At 37.8% G+C, this 20,441-nt stretch overlaps 1 protein-coding gene across 2 annotated transcripts in view; it reads right to left on the reverse strand.

Annotated features, from left to right (window-relative positions):
• The window catches only part of LOC5577431, a 193,494-nt gene that overhangs the window by 137,684 nt on the left and 35,369 nt on the right, over window positions 1-20,441 (reverse strand). The window lies entirely within an intron of this gene.

A 20,441-nucleotide genomic window follows, 5' to 3' on the forward strand; every position in this document is an offset into this window, starting at 1 on the left:
TTTATTTAATAATATGAAAGAGCATGTTCTTTCAGCCACTTTAGCAATTTTTCCAGCTCAAATAACGGCTATAACATCTTTAAACTTTAATTTTAAAAATAGTTCCAAATATGAACCTTGACACTTTTGACCATGTTTGACGTTCACTTTGTCGACAAAAATGCCACAGGGGTTTTAGTTTCACCACTGGGATTGTTCCTATCAAACATTTCGGAAGGGTCACGGAAAACAAAATATACCCAAAATTTGAGTTTAAACCAAGGGGTATGACAAAATCTCAAAAATCGTTTTTTGGGCTTAAACAAACGGTAATCATTTAAAAATTGCGTAAACATGTGTTTCTGGTATAAACTCAAGCGTTTGGTACCGTAAAATGGGGTGAAGTTGATCACTTTCGAGCGATTCTGTTCTGTAACTCCTAGTAGAATGCATGTATTATTATCCAAATATTTTTAAAACATGTACTGGTTGGATATCTATCAAATTATACAAACTAAATTTCGACGAAATGTTCGCTTAATAACAAAATCATTTATTTTAAACCAAATAGTGAAGTTTTTGATTCCGGGGTGAAGTTGATCAATTATTGCGATAAGTTTCCTAAAATAAAGAGATATGCTATTCACTAAATTTGGGGTCACTGAATCTGCATCAATCCTCAAAAATCTTACAACTTAATGATATATCGGTCAATTTTTAATTTGAATGTTGGAAATTACAGAACACACCACATTAAACGCCTAAAGGTATGCAATTTTCTTTGAAATTAGCAACTCGCGCACAAAAAAGTACATTTTTTACTCAGAAAATGATTGTTTATCCACAATGCAAATTCAAAACTGGATTAACAGAATATATCTGCAATGTAAGAAACAGTTTATTTAAATGTAGTATTTATATAGCCTTGTCAATAGTCGATTGTTTGGAGAAGAACCCTTCAACAGTTCATCAACCATTCCATAAAAAATCTGTTTTCCCGTGGTATAATTATCTTGAATGTCAAACCGAACTTAGGAACATCAAGGGCAGCCATCAGGTACACGACGTCACAAAAATTGTGCTAATTGAAACCCAATCATAGATCTCTGATCAACTACACCCCGAATTACGGTAACAAAATTGAGACAGGGCTTTAGGACCCTATTGAAAATATTTGTTAAATATATCAACTAAGAATGATAAGCTATTTTCTGGAAGTTTATTGATGAGGATATAGAAAATAGTTCTTACTTCTTCCAAATCAGTGTCCCAGGAATTTTCGAAAACGTTCTCTTGTTAAGAATATTTTCGAAGTCCTGAGTAATTAAATTTTCTATTGGAATAGTAAGTCCTGAATTGAAATTGTTCGTGCTTCCAAACTGCATGGCAAGTTTTTAAGCTTTTTCGCAATTAGTTAGTAATAGTTTGTTTTCCTCTTTGAATGCCGGTATTGGCTTCTGAGGTTTTTTCAAAATTTTAGATAATTTCCAAAAGGGCTTAGAGCCAGGGTCCAATTGAGAAATTTTATTTACAAAGTTTTTGTTTCTTTATTGTGGAAAACGTTTTTTAATTTATTTCTGCAAATCCTGTCATATTATTTTCATAGCAGGATCGCGAGTGTGTTGAAATTGCCTTCTATTCACGTTTTTAAGGCAGATCAAGAGTTTAAGATCATCGTCTATAATCACGGATTCAAATTTTCACATTTTGGAATTGCAATGTTTCTGGCTTCAACAATGGAATTTGTTAAAGTTTCAAGAGCATTGTTAATATGATGTTTTGTTTGTAAAGAAATGTTAACATCAAGATTAGAGTCAATATATATTTCATACTAGTGGTCCCGGCAAACTTCGTCTTGCCATCAAGTAGGCTGTTGAAAAATGTCATGGAACCTCCCATACAAAATAGCATATGAGTACTCCCCCGTTTTACCAAATTTTCCGAAAACTTCCCTAAACTTTTTCGTCACACGAACACGTCGGAACCCTTCAAGAAGACAACAGTGAAAGAATTGTGCAAATCGGTTGTCCCGTTCTCAAGCCATTTCGTGACATACAAACACCACTCCATTTTTATTTATATAGATACCGTTTTGATTCATATTACGGACACTTAAGGCCTCAGTGAAGTATAACCCAGCATAGAGCATACAAAATAAACCATTCTGAATGATTCCTTAGCGTTATCGAGCGTCGGAAACCCGTTACTTTCGAATGGTGGATAAAGAATACGCTTCCGCAACTTGAATAATTTTGAATAAATCAAAATGTGTGGCCTTTTCAGGATTCTTATTCCGGACGCTTCCTCACTTTTGCCTCATATTCCGGACACTTTGATTCGAATTCCGGACAGCTCATGAAAATCATAAATAGAAAAAACAAATGATCAATTGAAATCGTCCAACCACTAAAGAGCCATCTAAGGTAGTTGGGCAATATAAATTTTCAAAGATATTTATGGAAAAAGCTTACTAAAACGAGCCTCGAAATTGAGAACTTTTGAACGGCAAAAAATGAAACATTTCGTGTGAAATGTTTCCCATATAAAGTAGAGTGTCCGGAATTTGAAGCTGTCCGTAATATGAATCAAAACGGTATATTTCAGTCGACTCGAAAATAATTGAAAGTGGAGCTGATAGGATTGAGAATCGCTTCATGGGATATTTGAAATGTAACAGGGACATGGTCAGAATCAAAATCAGCATGAGTAATCAGTTGGCAATAAAGATGACTAGAGTCGGTTAAGACGGTCAACCGTAGATGGGTTTCTAGAAGAGGAAAAACATGTAGGGCTAGCAGGGTATTGAATTGAGAAATATTCTGAAGAGCATTCATCAAATAAAATTCTGCCGTTGAAATTACTTTGTGAATTTTTCCTTGACCGATGTTTGGCATTAAATTCACTTTTCTTAAATCAGTTTGGATCAATTTAACTTGTTGCCCAGAGCTTTGAAAAGGCAAATAGGCAGCTATGAAAGTATATTTACCAAGCTGTGTTTCAACAGGAACACCTAAAGTTTCAAAAACTTCAGTTTCAAATGACGAGAACAGTTGTTGTTTTAAACGCATATATATGATGATTGCAACTCCCCCACCTGCTTGATGGAGCATTACGTTCATTACGATAAACAAAATAGTTTGGATCTCTTTTGAGATTGGATCCAGGTTTCAAATACGTTTCAGTAATAATTGCTATATGCACGTTATTAGCTGTAAGAAAATTAAACAGCTCATCCTCTACATTCAAAGAACGAGCATTCCAATTTAAAATATTTAAATTATTATTTATTAGATCCATTAGAAAAACGTAATTCAATAACAATTTGATTAGTAAATTTTATACCGACTTGGACTGCTTCAGTCATAGTGGTGGCTTTGAACATTGCATCAATCATTAGATTCAATTGTTCAGTTAGAAAATTAAAATCAGAGGCAGACATATCACTTGAGGTGGGTACATTATCTGATGATATTCCGTTTAAATTTTCGGTAGACGAAGAGGCAGGAAAGAAGTTTCCTGTGGCGGCAGGGTTTTTTTTTCCATTTGATTTGAAACAATTAGAACGGGTACTCAAAGTATGTAAAGGGGAGAAGTTCAAATTACCTGCTACAATATCGGCAAAGGATTTTTCTTGGGTAGATCCATTCGCAATTAAAAGATTCGAACGGCTACCCGACGTATTAAAATTAGTTTGTGAATGAGCATGATCATAATCTTCCTGATGGGTATGATTTCTAATCAAGCGATCGTTAACTGAAAAATGAGCATTGTTCCAAACTCTACCAGGGAAATTCCGGAAACGACCGTTATCGTAACGGACATTATCGTTTATCTGGCACGAACCTCGATGACTCGCTTATGCGAAGGGCAAGCCCAAAAATTTGACTCATGATTGCCTCCGCGATTTGCGCATATGACCTTATCGGTATCTTCCTTCACTGGACGGACGTCCTTAGCGTGAGATGAACCTCCGCAAATCATGCATTTAGCATCCATACGGCAATTTTTTGTACCATGACCCCACTTTTGGCACCGACGGCATTGAGTGGGGTTCTGGTCATTTCCTTCAGGTTTCTGGAAATGTTCCCATGTCACAAGGACATCGAACATAAGTCTAGCTTTATCTAAAGCGTCAATATTATTTAGATCTTTTTTGTTAAAGTGAACTAATTAATATTCTTGAGAAAGCCCTTTCCAACAATGCCAGATTGGGTTCTCTTTTTCATAATGATTACTTGGACTGGGGAAAATCCATGTAAATCATTTATTCCATTCCATTTTTGATCTCTTCAGGTGACTTATGGTCACTTGAGAGACCTTTCAAGACGACTTTGAACAAACGTTTGTGCGACGACTTTGAACAAAAATTGTGCTTCTTCTCTTCAAGATGTTTGAGAAGAATTCTTTAAGAGTTTCCGGCAAAACGCGACAGTCTCCTTCCTTTGCGATTTGGACCTTCATTTCCCTAAAGAAGTTCAAGATCTCTTGCCTAAATCCCCCAAATTCGGAACAACTGACCACGATAGGCGGCACTCTTTGCTTCCTCACTTGAATCAAAGAGCCTGGGCTAGAGACTGCTTCGATTTGGTGTTCAGAAAATTTGTCTAGAGCATCGAACTGATTGCTCATTTCGATGCAATTATTAACATTATCCATTTCACCCTTGGAAGAAAGTTCGCATTCCGGAGAAACGTCCTTTCTTCCAATCTTGCCACGTTTAGTGACAGTTTTAAACCTCTCTTTTTTGGAAGGAAGTTGTGAATTCAGAGATTCACCCTTCCTTTTGTTTTCAGTTGCAACCATGTTTAGTGAATAAACGAAAAGAAGACGAGACCTCCTAAGAGGTTTTTTCCCAAGATGGTGTCCAAGAAGGATTACCACCGGTAGCTTTCGCTAACGGGTTCAACGAAAAATCTAAGGAAGTTCAAACAAGGATTGAAACGGGATCTATAGGTATTAGATGTACCACTGAGAAGTACTATTTTGTAGCACTGATAAATACTGTTATATTGCTAAAATTCCATCAGCAGAAAAAATGTATACACACAGCACGAGAGTACGATGCGCACTGAGATATTCTTTTGTTCAATTTCCTAGTTTCTAATGCATTTAAATCACCTACACGCACTGCTTTAGTAACATACAATCTAATATAACGCTCTAAGCTTGTGTTTAGTTTGATATTTAAATATAATGAATAGTATTCATTGAATACTGTTAAGTCGATATCCGCAGTCTGTCCTATTTTTTCTTACCACAGAGGGAACGGTTGCAATCTACGTCTCGAACTATCAACTATTGTACTAACCTCCCACTTATTGCTTCTATTTTTAGAACTCACTTACAACTGAAAGATTCATTCAGTTTAACTGTTTATTCAGCTCTCAAGAAACGGAACACTGCCCCAAAATAACATCAATTATGCAGTGCATCAATGCCAAAAATCAGCCTTTCCGAACACGTACCGCATCGAAGGCGTGAATATCTAATCACATAATTAAAATTTCTTTATGCAATCACACGCCATACCGCGCGTGCCTGCCATCCCTGAACTCGCTCTTCGCGGCCAACGTCGCACAAGAAAGTTGCGCACTTTTTGGCAATGAGTGTCCATTAAGGGTGAATGTTGTCGGTAGGTAGGTAATACACGCTTTGTTCCGAACCGAAGCAACAAAGTAGGTACCCACCCGAAGTAAAGAATGTGCCAATAATGCTTTCGGACCCCCGGTCAATCTAATTAATGGACGGATGGAAACGCAAACAATGAATAATAATTGCCGATTCCGCGAGTGAAAGACTCTCTGTGTGTGCTTTTCTAAGACACGTGTGAATCGGAGACACGGCCGGCAAATGAGTAAATGAAGTGGTGGCGGCAGAAAAAAAAAAAAAACAAATCAAAACAAAAAATCCAACAGAAGAGAATTACCACCAATATCTCGATGCAGAGCTTTGGTGGAGCAGTCCCGATCAGAAAAGTATGACAGATCAATAGCTTAATTATATCAGAGTTTGTTATTTATATCAACGTTTAGATATTTTTCAGAGTATCAATCTGAAAACACATTACCTATAATGGTATAATTATGAGAACTTCAAGATATGAAAATATACATCAAAATTGTGTATCAAACGTATAACGACCTTTGCTATTATTGTATCATATTTTGTATTATTTTATATAAAATTGTATCATTGCATGTTATATTAGTATGATTGTTGCTCGTATTTTTGTTATATTTTGGTTATTGTAACGCCTAGCTTTCTATAATTAATAACAAATTATGTTGAACAATCCATTTGAAATAATATCTAGGCAGTTACAATTTTGAAATTCCTTTCTGATCGGGATCGCTGTCTGGTTGATCACTAAAAGTCAGCCTGCCTGCGGGTGTTCCACAAGCGGCCGTCGCACCATTCCTTCATTATTATTGTGTCTGTGTCAGATTCGCATTCCATCCAGTCAGCAGCAGCAGCAGCAGCCGGGAACCGGAAATCGAACGGATGGCAAAAGACACTGCTGCCGACAACTCAAGTCTGCTTGGCATTTTATTGGATTGTGGAGTGTGCTGTGAAAGTAGTACCGTAAAACGGGGTAACTTTGATAGTTTTTTCGAAGAAAACTTGAATATTTTTGCATGCTGTTTCAAAGATTTACAATTTATATTTTTAAAACAAGTACTGGCATCCTAGCTATCGATTACAGTCGATAAATTGGCAAAAGATTCATTTTGAATGGATATATAATTTTTCATATAATCAAAAGTTGGTTTTCTGTTTTGGGGTAACTTTGATAATGGAGTATGATTCGAACAAAATTGAATGAATAACGAACATTTGTAGGGCATTGCATACCTCTAGGCGTTTAACGTTATATGGAAATTTGTGACTTAGATTACAAAAATGGTCCCAGTTTGTAAAAATGCTTTTCGCTAAGAGATTTGAGACCGATTTCAAGTTCTATGATAACTAGGCTGTCAAAGATAAGTGGCCAACTATTCAAAACTACATCAAATAGTGATCGTAGAACAGATTGTTTGTAAGCGTTTTAAAAATGCTAAAATTGTGTAAATTTTTTAAATTCGCATAAAAAGCCTAAAATGTTCTTGATTTAAATGAAAACCGCTCTTACATGAAGTGTCATACTAATATTCTTTAGTTTTGCATTCGTTTTGCTTAACTGATTAACAGAAATTATGATATTTCATTTAGTATGCGGTGGGTTACGCACTATCAAAGTTACCCGCATTATCAAAGTTACCCCGTTTTACGGTAATTCCAAAAATAGATATACCTAAATAGCAAGAAAAAAACAGATTGGCGAGAGGAAAATATACTCAGGCTGTTAATCAGATCAGGGCGATGAATGTTTATCATATTTAGGAGACTGTATGGTCAGTTAAGATTAAATGGAAGTGAATTGTGTGTGTGTTTACATGGAATTGCTAGCATATTGCGCAATCAAAATTAGTTACATTGTGGCAATAAGTACCTTCTATTTAAAAATATCGTTATTTTTTTTAATCGAATCTCACATTTTTTTATGCTCAATGATGTATATGTTACGTTTTGTGCCACTCATTATTCTTTCAAAATCTCGTTATTCTATATCACGTGCTAAAGAGAATTTGTATGTAGATTTTTTGTAGTGAGTTTCGAATTTCAGTTCTCAAGAAAAAAAAATAAATACTGAAATCATGATGAACAAATTTATTAGGATTTCTAACTAACTTCGTTCGTTATTTCTCCTTTCTCCATTTTTCGTGGTAGGTAAGAAATTCGATATGCTACCTTACCAGGGTCGCGATACCTACATCACGATGGTGGGGCTGCCACCTTAGGTGTAGCTGACGTGATACAGCATTTCATACTCAGCCGCTGGATGCCAGAACAGACGCTGTTTGAGCCGCACCTCCTTGGTGGACAGACGCTCGAGACGCACCTCCTCACTCTAGCTGATGTCAGAAGGACAACAGTGCCCAGGCTGCACTACCAGCTAAGTACGCAACCCTTAGCTGGCGGTCTTTGTCATCATTTGACCCGTGGAAGCGTGAGGTAGGGACTTGTGAGGACCAGAGCTATGTTGGACGCTCCTTCCTAGTTGTCCGCTCACCATTTCACAGCCCAAGAATGTTAGTGTCTGGTACCCGGCAGAATAAAGAGCAGTACAAGGAAGCTAGAGCAGCCGAGAAACGAATTCACCGCAGAAAGAAAAGGCAGTATGAAGAAGACATCATTACTGAGGCGCAAAACAGCATCGAACAAAACGATATGCGGAGATTTTACGAAACTGTCAATGGCGTACGGAGAAAAACTGCGCCACCTCCCATCATGTGCAATGACCGCGAAGGTAACTTGCTGACAGACAAAATCTTGGTGGCTGCCAGGTGGAAAAAACACTTCGAGCAATTGTTGAATGGAGAGAACACGAGCGAGTCTGAGAACAGATTAATCATCAGCAACGATGGACAAGCTGTGGAGCCCCCGACGCTAGATGAGGTTAGAAGAGCGATTAAGGAGTTGAAGAACTGTAAGGCTGCTGGAAAAGACGAGCTCCCGGCCGAACTTTTCAAGCACGGTAGTGAGCAGCTGTACGAAATACTGCACCGTACTCTGTTAAGGATATGGGAAGAAGAAGAATTGCCTGCTAGCTGGCTGGAGGGCCTCATCTGCCCTCTGTATAAGAAGGGCCACAGATTGGAGTGCGCCAATTATCGAGGAATAACGCTCCTTAATTCGGCGTACAAAATAATGTCGCGTGTTCTGTTCAACAGATTGAGACCGCTGGAGGAGTCGTTCGTCGTCGAATACAAAGCTGGTTTTCGTGAGGGCCGATCAACGACGGATCAAATGTTTACCTTGCGACAAATCCTTGATAAGTTCCGGGAATACAACTTGCAGACTCATCATCTGTTCATTGATTTCAAGGTTGCGTACGATTCAGTAAAGAGAAATGAGTTATGGCAGATAATGGTAGAACACGGTTTTCCGGCAAAACTGATTCGACTGATTCGTGCAACGTTGGATGGATCGAAATCAAGTGTGCTGGTTACGGATGAGATTTCAATCTCCTTCGTAACCTTAGATGGATTGAAGCAAGGAGACGCGCTTTCGAATCTTTTGTGCAACATTGCTCTCAAAGGAGCTATAAGGAGAGCGGGCGTGCAAAGAAGCGGTACCATCGTCACCCGGTCGCATATGATCCTGGGTTTTGCGGACGATATCGATATAATCGGAATTGATCGTCGAGCCGTAGAAGAGGCATTCGTGCCTTTTTAAAGGGAGACAGCGAGGATTGGACTTACCGTCAACACCAGCAAAACTAAGTACATGATCGCTGGTAGACAACGTGGTTCCAATCGTGACGTTGGTAGTGAAGTGGTGCTAGGTGGTGAAAAATTTGAAGTAGTGGAAGAATTTGTGTATCTTGGTACTTTAGTGACTTGCGATAATGATGTTACCCGCGAGGTGAAAAGGCGTCTTGCAGCTGCGAATAGGACTTTTTACGGGCTCCGTAACCAGCTTAAGTCCCGTAGCCTGCAGACGAAAACAAAATTCGCGCTATATAAGACTCTTATCCTTCCGGTTGCTCTATACGGCCATGAATCCTGGACGTTAAAAGAGGTCGACCGGAAAGCGTTTGGAGTTTTTGAGCGTAAAGTTCTGCGAACAATACTCGGCGGTAAACAAGAAAATGGCATCTGGTGGCGTCGCATGAATCATGAGTTGTACCAAGTATATAAAGAAGTGGATATTATCAAGCTCATAAAACACGGCAGGCTGCGTTGGGCTGGTCACGTGGTACGAATGCCGGAAGAAAAACAAGAAAAAATAATATTCAGTAGAGAACCCGGACGAGGCCGTCAGCTTCGTGGTAGGCCGCGCACACGTTGGCTTTTTGCAGTTGAAGAGGACTTTAGGGCATTTAACGTTCAGGGCGACTGGAAGCGATTGGCTCAGGACCGAGCCCAGTGGAGAAGAATTATCCATTCGGCGTAGATTCAACGTAGCGGATTGTAGCCCATCAAGTATCAAGTAAGTAACTAACTTCGTAATATTACACTGCGAAACAAGTTTTGTGTCTCAAGATCCAAAATTCCGTTTCTTTTTAATTTGGAGTCCCTGAATCTATTGCCGTTTTCGAAAGTTCTAGTTTCTGAGATACTAATAGGTGATAATGCATAATTTATGGCAGGGTTTCCCAATCGGTACGCGGACCCCTAGAGGATCTTGATATCATCTTAGGGGGGTCCGCAAATCCATAGTGAATAAGTATATTATTTCTCGATTGATGAATAAATGTAAGATATTCTTTAGCTAACTGATTTTGTATGGAAGCATTACAACCAAGTTGCAGTTTTTCAAATGTTTATGTTTATTTTTTATCAAGTTCTTGATACGCCAATGCTGATGAAATAACTTGAACGAATTTGAAATTGAATTTTTTGAATGACGACTTTAAGCAAAAAAAAAAATGTGACGTGCTGGAACATATCTGAAAGCAGTAACAAATTCAGCAAATCCACATAATTTTATCTGTGAGACACGTAAAAAGATTATTTCTATTTCGCTGCGCTAATGCAATTTTTGGCAGTGGTACGTGCTCAATCACTCTTTTTTATGGCAGCTACGTTTGTTGCTAGATTTTCTGCCAACATTCAATAGTAGCTCATTGAGACCCCGCAAAACGATATTTCTGTTTGTAAGTATCAAAACATTTTCAGGGGGACGCAATTATCGTGGAAACAGGGTAATTATGTTATATTCTTGTAATCATCTGATGTAGGAGCAATCGTCGAGCTTTAATCGAAATTGTTCATTGGAATGCCCTTTCATTTTGGAAACAGAATTGTTTCTAAAGCTTCTTTAAGTCGGAAATTATCAGTGATTGAAAGTAGCGAACATGTCTGCTGAGCCAAAACAAAAAACGCGCATGCCATATAAGATTTTATGTTCCTGTGTACAAAAGCGACTTGAATGCTCCCCGATATTCATTCTAACTCAATCATTATGCCAAACGGCCATTATGCCAAACGACCATTATGCCAAACGGCCATTATGCCAAACGACCATTATGCCAAACGACTTTATGCCAAACGACCTTATGCCAAACGACTTTATGCCAAACGGGGTACAATCCTGTCTGTCGTTCATTGCAGTTACCTACTTGGGATTCTAGCTAGAATTCTGGTTTAATTGAACAAACTTAATGTATGCTATACATCAGCTTTAAAGGATTGTCTTCCTTCGGTAATGTGGAAAAGATTGGCCGTGGAACAAAATTTTAAAATTATTACTTAATTTAGAACAAGAGAATAAACAATTTTGAATTCGGACAACAAAATTTTGGGTGACCGGCTGTTATTTACTATGGAACACTAGATTAAAAATCTCTGATTTGACATCGGCTAGAATCAGAAGAGGAATACCGTTTTGTCTCATATTCCGAACACTTAGGGGCTACAGTGACTTCAAAAGCATCTGATAGCCATAAATTAGCTGACGTTAATGTTTGCAATACTGTGTTTTAAATTGATAATTTTTGTAACTGTTTTGTATCTTTGTCCGTGCTAGAATGTCCTTGTCTTGGGCGGATTTGTTTAGACGAGTGTAATCCTTAACTATGTGGGCATGGTATAGCAGATTTAGAACGATAAATCGTTCTATAAAACCACAATGAAACGTTTCAGCTTGAAAAGTAACAATTTTAAATATTTCAATCCGACATGACGACAAAGCTATCGGTAACAGTTAAGCCATCTTTCAAAGCGTAATCACTTTAGAGTCGCCTTCACACCCTCCGTGCATCTCAAATCAGCGTAGATGAAAAGTGGTGTGCTCCGGTAAGGCGGCACCCATAATCAAACAATTAACCCTGTGAAACGCAAATGGCCGTACCGAGTTTTTTTCACTCCATTCATTGTCAATTAGTTCAGGCTATTGTTTTCGCGCCTAGCATCATGAAAGCGAGCAGGTAAAAGGTGAATTAATCAAGCGCGAAAAATATTTTCGCAACTCATACTCAATGGGCTATTCCAAGGCGCCGCCGCCAAACAATCGTTCGGCTAGACATTCGCAGAACTTCAACTTTGTTCTCAAACCGCATTGGCCAACACTACGAACATTGATATGCCGCGGTCAGTTACCGGGTGTTTTGTGTGGCGGCTGCCGCGCAATCTTTTACATCCAATGGAACTGTCGTATTAGAATTGAAGCAAAAACGATTCAATACGTTCAACCCGGGCTGAGAATGTCCTTGAATGTCGCGGCACGCGCGCCATACTTTGTTCTACTTATATAAACCGGAGTTCCTCCAGTCCGGGAGCCTTCCACCGTGTTGTTGGCGTGACTCATTTCGAGCAAAGTACAAGACACCATTCGATATTCGCCACTGCCTTTGAGTCGCCCAGAGGGTCTTATGGCTTGTCTAGAGAAGCCGGATTTATGCTGCTTCTGGTTGGCGGCCGTTCGCAATCGGTCCTCCCATAACCAGGCTCGAATTTAAGGGGGGCAAATCCACGGGCACCTCGAAGATTTAAAATTAGGGAAAACGGAAAAAAAATATTCAACGATATTTTTTATGTAAATAATTTAAACTGTATGATATAATATAATAGTTGTTTATGCAATAAGTTGCAAAATGAAGATTTTGCCACATAGGGTAAGTGTTCCCTTCGTTTTGGGTGTTCCTGTAGTTGCGGTAGAGCCGTTTTCACTGATTTTATTACATTAGCCACATAACCGACACTGCCAATTGATGTATTGGCTTGTTGTTACACGAAATAGTTGAAAAGAGCGTTCAAATTGCTTTAAAATTGATGAAATATCTCTGAAATAGCTGAAGCTTTTCTTAATTGTACCAAAAGTTGTGGTGAAGTGTTCCTATAATGGAGAATCCCATAAGAAAACAACGTATACCGCAACTATAGGAACACAAATTAAAAATAAACCGCAACTAAAGGAACAGTGTACCAATAGTGGAGGTATTATTTTTCACTGACATGCCGTGGGTTACTGCGATGTAATCATTTTTCTCATTAAGTCAACGGTCGTTACTTTCCGTTACAACATTACAGTCGCCTCTCCACATCTCGATATCGAAGGGACCATCGAGATAGGGAGAGATCGAGACAAAGAAACAATTTTTGATGAATACTAGATTGAAAAACACTCCGTTACCAATAAAGTAATACACAAACAAACGTCATTTTGCGCTCCTAATTTGTTTTGAATCCCAAATCTTTGGTCTAGTAACCTTCGATAATGGTCATATCGACATACGGAGAGAAAATTGAGAACGAAAAATCAACAGAAACACATCGAGATATGGAGATATCGAGATATGATTTATGAAACCATCGACATAGGGAGAGATATCGAGATGTAGAACATCGAGATGTGGAGAGTCGACTGTAACATGTACATTAATTGTACTTCTAAAATTTAAGCGGTTAAATGAAGTTCAATCGTCTTTAGTACCTCCACTATTGGTACATCTACCCTAAATACAACAAGTGCTGAAAACAAGTTTGGTTTTGTTGGATTATTTTAAGAATCCTAATTTCACTCAGAATCCTTCACCTGAGTCGAATTCTAGGCATTGAGAAACCAGAGTAATTTTATGGAGGTACTCATATATTAACCCTTTTACGCCCAGCGTCCTATTTTGAGGACATATGCGCCGAACGCTCAGCGTCCTCAATCGAGGACAGTGATTTGCGCAAATAAAGAAATTAATATGGAGAAATTTTGAAAAATGTTCCAAATACGTTAATAGCGTAATGTAAGTACAAACTTGTCATCCCATAGTGAAAACTCATTTTTCAAATGGCAATGAAAGATTTTGCTCAAGAAACAAATCCCTTATGAGCTAGTTTTGTTTGGGATTTTTGTTGATGTTTTAAGGGCAATAATCCTATATGAAGCTAAATAATAGCAAACAAACTCATGAATATCGCTTCTGCTATCCGTTGCATTGAATTCTTCTCTTCAGCAAGTTTCTTCATTATAGTTTTAAGAATTATCTTCCACTATGGGATGACAAGTTTGTACTTACATTCCAGTACAAACATGTTTGGAACATTTTTTAAAATTTCTTCATAGTTATTTTATAGAGTCAGAAAATCTGACCTGGGCCCTCAAAACCCAAATCCGGCACTGCTCATAGCAGTGCACCAATGTATCAAGCGGTTAAATATCCGTAATAAAACTGAAATGAGTTTTCCATATTGCAGCGTGGAGCGTAAATCCGCTTGTTGCAACGCAAATGCTATTCAGCGTAGTAAACGGCACAAGAGCCTAAATTAATTAAACGTCTCCCTCCACGTGACTGCCCCCACTAAAAACCAGCCAAACCACACAGACACCTTCGGTTCGGTTTTTTGGGTAAAAATATTGCTATCACCGTGTTCGAATCTTTAGTGAATCACTTTCGAAGCCATTCACACAGCAACAGTGCCAAACCCGCTGATTTCGAGCCCGACACCGGCAACCGATCCAACAAACTACTGCAACTGGGGTGAGAATTTGCTAGATCCGGTTCCGGGGAACACGCAAAAAGTGCACTGCTGTTGTGCCTGCATGATGATGCCATTGCGTGTTCCTACGCGTTTTTTTCTGTTGAGATAAAACAAAAAACAAACCTGTAGCCTTTATGAGAGTCATACTGTGGCACGACAAGGCGAGGACATACCTAAATTATGTATGACTAGGGTGATTCAAATTTAAAAAACAAGTTTTGAAAATTCCATCTTCCATATCTTTTTCACAATTTTTTCGATATAAATAGCCAAATTTTCAGCTATTTTACTGACCCAAAGACGTTTATAGGAAGAACTAAAATGATACTTCTAACACCGCTGGGCCTTCCTTAGCCAAGTGGTTAGAGTCCACAGCTACAAAGAAAAGCCATGTTAAAGGTGTATGGTTCAATTCCCGGTCGGTTCAGGATCTTTTCATAATGGAAAATTTCTTTGACTTCCCTGGTCATAGAGTACTATCGTACCTGCCAAGGGAAATGCGAAAGCGAAAATGAAAGCTTTGGCAAAGAAAGCTATGAATTAATTACTGTGGAAGTGCTCATACGAACACTAAGCTGAGTAGCAGGCTCTGTCCCAGTGCGGACATCATGACAAGAAGAAAAATAACACCTTTGAAACTATCATATCCTTGTTGATGCTGTACTATAAATTTCTGAACCAAGTTACTGAAACAACAATAAGAAAGTTTATTGTTAAATTTTACTGGACTTTAATTCCACATGGAGCTAAATAAATAAGAACAAACAAAATGAAATAAATCTTGCCTTTACGTCAGTTGGAATTTCTATCTTCAAAACCTCTTTTATTATAGTTTTTATAATGAGCTTTCACTTTGAGATGATAAATTTGTACCTACATTCTAGTGCTAATGTATTTGGAACATTTAAAAAAAAAATCCATAGTATTTTTTACAAACCTACTTTGCCCTTGTGCCATCTTTAAATTACTACCGAAAATGATGAAAATTTCACAGAACACCATTTTTATCATGAGAAACAAAAAAAAAAGATATGGGAAATAAGATCTTCACCTTTTTTAATTTGAACTGCCCTAATGTAAGACACACCATGGTAGAAACGCACGCAATGCACATGAAGTAGTCGGTCGGCTGAGATTGGTTACTCCAATGCGTTTGGCACTGTGAAAAACAACGCTGAATCGCCACAGTGCGCGATTTCTTTTATGCTGATTCGGTCAACACCAGCTGGCCGGAGTTGGACGGTTAGTGCTATGCAAGGGGAAAAAACTAAAGACCACTGCGTTGGGAGTATCATTATGGAGCAAAAATTATATTCCACGAGAGGAAAGTAGAAATTTAAAAATAAAATTTTGCGTGGGCGCTGAATTTTTGCCACACATAATTTTAAAGTTGGGTTCTGTTGCGTTGTTGGTTGCATTTCACCTTATTAACCCGTATAGGCCTGAGTGAAAGCAAAACTACTAAAACCCTCACCACTCAGCGAATACTTAACGGATTCAAATATTTTTTTGTCAGTATACTGGCCCACATAGCTAGTTTCTAGAAGTGGCCGAAGGAACTTGGGAATACTTTTGTAGCCAGAGTTATCGTGGTGGGTCAGTGGGTCAAGTTGGGTAGAAAAAGGCGATTTTTTGGGACATTCTAAGTTATCTTTATTTATTTCTAATGGCATTAATTTTATTTTGCATGAATCAACAAGATCTAATATTCAACATTATAAATGAATAGTTTTGTACTGTTTGGAGTGTACAAGATGCAGCCACTCGGACTTAATGCCCTGAAGAACCGGCTCTAGATTTGTTAGGTATTAAACCGCTTCAAATCTCTAAAAGTGTAGATAGAACATAATAGTTTACTAAAATGCGTTCGCATAAGCTTGACACAGATGTGAAGATACAAATTGTGCACTTTATCATCATTTTGAGGCATCCCGGAGATTTGAAAATGATCATTTGTAGGCTCAATCAAATGCAATTGACATAATTATTCAATTTAATCGATTATCAGGAGGTTTGCGCTGATGCATTTTTCTTGAAACTACTCGATATAGTGGCCACATTAAAGCAGATTCTGTAAATTATCTGTGACTTGAAATTTGCCTACCTCCAGGGGCACATAAGTACAGAACCCTTGTCACCCGACCTGACCCAGTGATCCACCGCAATAACTCCGGCCACAAGAACATTCCCGAGATTCTTTGACCACTTTTAGAAACTAGATATATGTACGAATATACTGACAAAAAATAATTGAAATCCTTTAAGCATTCACTGAGTGGTGAGAGTTTTAGTTATTTTTCTTTCACTCAGGCCTATACGGGTTAAACAAATGGTCATGGAATCGCAGCTCAAGTCAGAAAATCATCCAGGAGTTTTATAGAAATTTCTAAAAGGATACCTCTAAAGTTCTTTTGATTTCGTAGCATACCATAGCATACAAACTGTGTGTGGATGATAGTACAATAAATAGTCGAAACCACAAAATAAGGCCATGATGGATGGTTATCAACCAGTCTGTTTGGCATCCCATTTTAATTCATGTTGGGCCCTGGAAAATGTTCACTACGGAAGGGTCCAACACTTATGATAACACATTTTTATTGTGGTAATGTTTCGTAAATGTAATTTTCATACAAACTAGGGATGTTTCGTCACTGCAAGAGTCGATATGAACTCTTATCCCTGTTTTATGTCACTTTGATATGCACATAACTTTATTTTTTCGTAATTACCGTTTTGTCTCTAATTCCGAACATTCGATTTTTGTATGGCGATTGCGTCGAAATGTTTCGCTGAAATATGTCTTCAAATGACCAGCAAATGGTAGTCAAAGTTAACATCTTCTAATTTATTTCATACCTCGGGAGAAGTGATAATTCTCTAGTTCGAAGTCAGTAATAAATGCTCAGATAAATCTATTTGCAAAATTATGCATTTGAATACGATTTATTCGTGCTGTTTGAATCAAGGCGTTCGGAATATGAGACACAAGAAACACAGTGTTCGGCATTTGAATCAAAATGTTGTTCATAATTTTACGAAAAAAATAATTCTGAACAAGTACAAATAAACATTTTTATCAGCACACCCAACAGCTTACACTTAAGCTTTGCGAAAAAAAATAAAACTCTCTCAAATCTCAGTTAAATTATGCCCATCAGATGCATTTAAAGTCACTGTTAGCCTTAAGTGTTCGGAATATGAGTCAAAATAGTACTATAAACATTATAAATGCTAGCTAAATCTACCAATAGATTTTCACCAAGCGAAAAAAAATGCAAAGCTAGTTTTAAGTGATTGACTCCCAGATCATTTTCTTTCCTCAATAATCAACACCCTTCCTGTAGTGATTGTGAAGATGCAGAGGTATTCTCGGTCTCTAGAAGCAACAATCATCACACACTAACATTTCTTCCCCATGCCAATTTACTGTAATATAAGAACTGCTTAATTGTGCACTTTGAGAGTAAGTGGAAAGTCACATACCTTGGATCATTTGGGTCGAAATTCATTTCTCATTAATTGCGATCAATCACGGAGTAACAACCATTGACATGTACAGTAAGTCAGTCTTCCCAAACAAACACCGAACACGTTGGTTCAAACGGTTTCGTACTCTCCTTGTTCTCAATTCTTGTGTGCAAACCGAAACGCTCGAACATGAACCTAAACGGTTGCATCCGAGGTTCAGAACGATGGCACAAACGGACAAACAGAAAACAGTAGATATCCACGCTTATCAATTTCTACTTATCGTGTCTTGTTGTATGATATAGTAAAATCCTTGGTTTTTCATAAAGTTGCCGCTAAATGTTACTTAAAATATTGATCTTAGTTGATCGGCTAACATAAAACATTTATTCAAGCCCCAAGGGTCTTGCGATTTGAACCTCATATATGATCGTATAAATTTATCCGCGTGGAATTCAGCCGTTCTCTGTCTGCCTGCTTTGTGCCAATTTTTGAACCTAAGTTTGAGCCGAAGTACATATGTACCGGGTTCGGTTTGATACACTGGAACAGAGACGAAGCTCGTTTGCGGGTCAACACAAGTTTCAAAGTTCAAACCAAAGCTACACATCGGTTCTGTTCATGTAAATACTGCAGTCAGTCTATGTTATGCTTAAGAGGCTAGACATGTTCATGCAAACCTGTAGACATAAACTATTAAACAGAACACTTGAGAATATTAAGGTCCCATTAAGTTCAGAGGAGCATTCCAAGCAGCTTGATAAGGGCTACACTTCGAACTTCAAACATAAGTTCCTAACAAGTTCGTTACGTGTCTCTTAAGCAGCTTTACAACTCACATTAAATTCGACGTGGGCATCTTAAGCAAGCCCATTTTTTGCATGAGCTATTTTTGTTGTTGCATGAGCAGATAATTTTTCCACCTTTTCTGTAGCAGTCTAAGCCTACCTGTTTTCTCCTAAGAAAACTCCCATTCAACCCATTGATATGATTTTTAAGTTATTTTCCGAGTAATTTCGCTAAAAAAAATACGAACAGTCAAAATCAACTGAGCTTTGCTCGAGGGATAGCTCACTAAATTCTCCAGGGATTTCTTATGGTACAGTCGGGGTTCCTATACGACGTTGCCACCCACTTTTCTCTTTCCGCATTCGTTCAGCTGTTTAAAATTGGATGTAGTTGATCTTTGGCCTGTGGTTGAGACATAAAATGAACTTATTACGAACCAATTTTCACCTGAATCCATTCGAGGATAGCTGATAAATTGCGATAGACGTCTAGTAGAAGACCTGTCTGCACTTCTTGTTGAGTTCTATTAGGAATAAAACAAATTATCTCTCTAAAAAATTCACCAGGCATTCATCTCGAGTATGACGAATCTTAAAGAAAAGAAAGGATAGAGGATAGAGTCTGGCGGCATTAATAAACAAAAATGACAAACTACAATAACTGCAAATTTGTTTCAGATGAGTGAAACGCCATTCCATGACAAAATAGTAACTTTTTGGGCCGGCATTCACTTCAAAACATTTATTGGGCCATCCTTTTTCAAACAGTACGAAACAGTCGATGGAAATCGAATCTTTGGATGTTGACTCATTATGTCTGTCCTCAAATTCGTGAAATTGGTCTTGTCAGTGCAAATCAAATTGATCCATTTTTGCAAAGAAAATTTCCTGGATGGCTAATGTCTCAAAGAAAATACATTTTATTTGAATTTGGGTCTCCTCTTGAATTATTTTTTTGAGCTTTTTTACAAGCAAAGTGTATGCCTGCGATTCTCAGATCATTGGCGAGACGGCAAACACTCTTTTCGAAATTATGAAAAGCTTTAAAAAGTCATGAAAAATTCAGTAAGAATAGTTCATTTCGTTATGTTCTTTAAGGACAGCCATTTGATTGATAGTGTTTCATGAAATAGTGCAAATAAATTGTAAAGGTTCATACTAAATAAAAATAACTCACATATAGAAATTGTTTGATTTTGTACAAAGGTATTTAATTTTTACACACCAACGTAAAATATGGCGCACTCTGTAGTAGGGATTGATCTAGGTTTTAACTTAGGATTGTTTACATTGGAATACAAATACGGAACAAATTCGAACACAACAACCTACAATTTTTTTGGAGGAATTCCTGGTAGAATCTCTATTAAATCCTCAGGAGGATTTCCGAGGTAATTAATTTAGAAACAATTGAATACCGTCAAACGGGACTACTTTTGATTCCGGGGGCTACTTTGGACACTCGCCTTCTGGACTTATTTGTAGCATAAATATTAATCTGAGCCATTTTGTATTTTCAGTACTTTTATCAAGCAATAACAGGATAAACAAAAAATGTTTCAAAAAAGTCCGAACCAATATACGCAAGGTACAAAACATTCGCTAGGTAAGTCTTGTTGGAATTTTTCACATATTGTGCAAAGTTGTTGGGACATCACGAAACTATCGAATAGTCATGTTTCAAAGA

The sequence above is a fragment of the Aedes aegypti genome, chromosome 2 (genome assembly GCF_002204515.2).
Source record: "Aedes aegypti strain LVP_AGWG chromosome 2, AaegL5.0 Primary Assembly, whole genome shotgun sequence".
NCBI lineage: Eukaryota > Metazoa > Arthropoda > Insecta > Diptera > Culicidae > Aedes > Aedes aegypti.